The sequence below is a fragment of the Pyrgilauda ruficollis genome, unplaced genomic scaffold, assembly GCF_017590135.1.
Source record: "Pyrgilauda ruficollis isolate IOZ18807 unplaced genomic scaffold, ASM1759013v1 scaffold191, whole genome shotgun sequence".
Classification (NCBI taxonomy): Eukaryota; Metazoa; Chordata; class Aves; order Passeriformes; family Passeridae; genus Pyrgilauda; species Pyrgilauda ruficollis.
The window spans coordinates 581013-583918 of record NW_024518207.1 but is presented as its reverse complement, the minus strand read 5'-3'; positions in this window follow the sequence as shown (position 1 = coordinate 583918).

Sequence of the window (2906 nt, the reverse complement as noted above, 5' to 3'; positions counted from 1 at the left end):
CTTGGATTGTCTGTGGGTGTCTCAGTGGTTGGGAATGGCACAAGCGGGTTTCTGACATGAGTATTAATTAGCTTTAATTTTCCAATGTTCCTGGACCAACATTCCCATCTCTGGGGGAAGTTCCCCCATTCCTTGTGGCTGTTGTCTTTTTCCTGAGGCTCCTGGCTTGATCCTGGCTCAGGTCTCCCAGTGCAGGAGCAGCTTTGTTTTGTCCCACCTTTCTAATCCCTGTGGAGAAAGCACTGAGGATGGCAAGGAAGGTTCCTCCATCAGGACACAAAGCCATTCTGATGCCCTAGACTTATAAAAAAGCCTTGGAAATTTTTTAAATCCCAATTGTAATGCGTTGTTTGGATTGGTTATTTTGAGCAACCAGTTTTGACTGAAATTCAGTTTGCTTCTAGAGGCTACTAAGCCACTTTCTGGGAAATTAATTATTTAAAATGCAGATTTTGGGTTTTTTTGGGGTTTTTTTTTTTTTTTTTTTTTGCTTGCTTGTTTGTTTTTGTTGTTTTTTTGGTTTTTTGGTTTTTTTTTTTTTGTTTTTTTGTCAACTGTCTCATCCCAGCTTGCTCAGACCTTTCTGGGATTCTGGACCTGGAGACTGGGGGTTTTCAGGTACAGGGAAATCTCCAGAGTTGAGCTGAAAGATTCCTATATTTTCTCAGTATCCTTCCTGACAAGTGTGGTGCAGAGTTCATGGCATTTCCAAGAGGTTTAAATGGGAAATTGGGAAGAAATCCTTCCCTGTGAGGGTGGTGAAGGCCTGGCCCTGGGTTCTTCAGTTAAATGGAGCTGTGCTTCCTCTGGGTGCCTCTGCAGGAAAATGAGCTAATGAGGCCAAATTTAAACTCCCCCACGAGATTCCTCCTCAGGCTGCTTCCTAGAGAATCAGATGCTTCTCTAGAAGAATCTCAGATGCTTCCTAGAGAGTCAGGGGAAAAACCAAGATAAACCACGCAAACCCAAAATAAATATCCCTCTACCCCAGAGCAGCTTCTTCCCAGTCTTCTTGCTTCCTCTGAGACTTCTTCTGATGCCCTGGGATGTGGAAGCTGTCAACACCTCCTGCTCTTCCCAGGATCAGCAGGTCCTGGAGTCAGAGCCTGTCTGGGAAGCCCAGTGGGCTGGAGGGGAAGGTAAAATTCCCTTCCCTCGAGCACCTGCTGCCAGGAGCCCAGGTGAAATTACCCACTTGGCATGGAAGTGTCCACTTCCTTTTTGCTGGAAAAATTTCCTTGCCTCCACTAAGATGAGATCGATTTGCTTTGTAATGCCTCTCTTCATCCCCAAATCTGATTCTTTACAGAAGGGTGTGGGTTGGAATGGAGTGGGTAATCCAGTGCCATGGGCAGGGACACCTTCCATCTGTCAGGCTGCTCCAACCCCAATGTCCAACCTGGCCTTCGACACTTCCAGGGATCCAGGGGCAGCCACAGCTGCTCTGGGAAATCAGTGCCAGGGCTTCCCCACTCTCACAGGGCAGAATTCCTTCCCAGTATCCCATCCATCCCTGCCCTCTGCCATTGGAAGTCACTCCCTGTGTCCTGTTCCTCCATCCCTTGTTCCCAGTCCCTCTCCAGCTCTCCTGGAGCCCCTTCAGGCCCTGCAAGGGGCTCTGGGGTGTCCCTGGAGCCTTCTCCTCTCCAGGTGAGCACTCCCAGCTCACCCAGCCTGGCTCCAGCCTTGGAGCATCTCCCTGCTCTGCTCTGGATTTGCTCCACGCGGTCCCAGTTTTTCTTGTGCTGGGTCCCACAGAGTCACTGCTTAGTGACGAAGCAAAAACCCCAACTGTTCCCGATCTGATTCCCGTCCCGCTGACACACAGCATCTCTCCCCAACACATTTTATTCGCTGCCCGTTGCGCTGAGAGGCGGGGGGCACGGTTTTGGGGCTGTTTCCAGGGTTTTTGGGGTTGTTTCCAGGTGTTTTTTGGGGTGTTTCCAGAGGTCTAGGAGCTGTTTCCAGGGGTTTGGGGGGGTGTTCACCATGGTTTTGGGGCTGTTTCTGTAGTTTTTGGGGGTGTTCCAAGTTTTTTGAGGCTATTTTTGGGGGTTTGGGGGCTGTTTCCAGGGGTTTTGGGGCTGTTCCCGGGGGGTTTGGGGCTGTTTCCAAGGGTTTGGGAGCTGTTTACAGTGCTTTTAGGGTTCTTTCCGGGGATTTTGGAGCTGTTTCTGGAGGTTCTGGGGCTGTTTACAGTTATTTTAGGGCCCTTTCCAGGGATTTTGGAGCTATTTCTGAAGGTTTTGAGGCTGTTTCTGGGGATTTTGGGGGGTTTTGGGGCTATTTCCAGGTGTTTGAATGCTGTTTCCAGGGTTTTTGGGACTGTTTCCAAGGCTTTGGGGGCTGTTTACAATGGTTTTGGGGCTGTTTCCAGGGATTTTGGGGCTGTTTCCGCGGTTTTTGGGGCTCTTTTGTGGGTTTTGGGACTGTTTCCAAGGCTTTGGGGGCTGTTTACAATGGTTTTGGGGCTGTTTCCAGGGATTTTGGGGCTGTTTCCGCGGTTTTTGGGGCTCTTTTGTGGGTTTTGGGACTGTTTCCAGGGGTTTGGGGGCTGTCTCCGGGTGTTTGAGGACTGTTTCCAGGGATTTTAGGGCTGTTTGCAGGGGTTTTGGGGCTCTTTTCCGGGGTTTTGGGGCTGTTTCCAGGTGTTTGAAGGCTGTTTCCGCGGTTTTTGGGGCTCTTTTGTGGGTTTTGGGACTGTTTCCAGGGGTTTTGAGGCTCTTTTCCAGGGTTTTGGGGCTGTTTCCAGGGGTTTCAGGGCTGTTTCCAGGGTTTTTGGGGCTGTTTCTGGGGTTTTTCTCCCCTGAGGGCGGAGCGGGGCGGGCCCGTTGCTATGGCCGCGGTGCCCCTTAGCAACGGGCCGTGCGCGCGCCGCGCGGGGCACGCCGGGAGCGCCGGGCCGG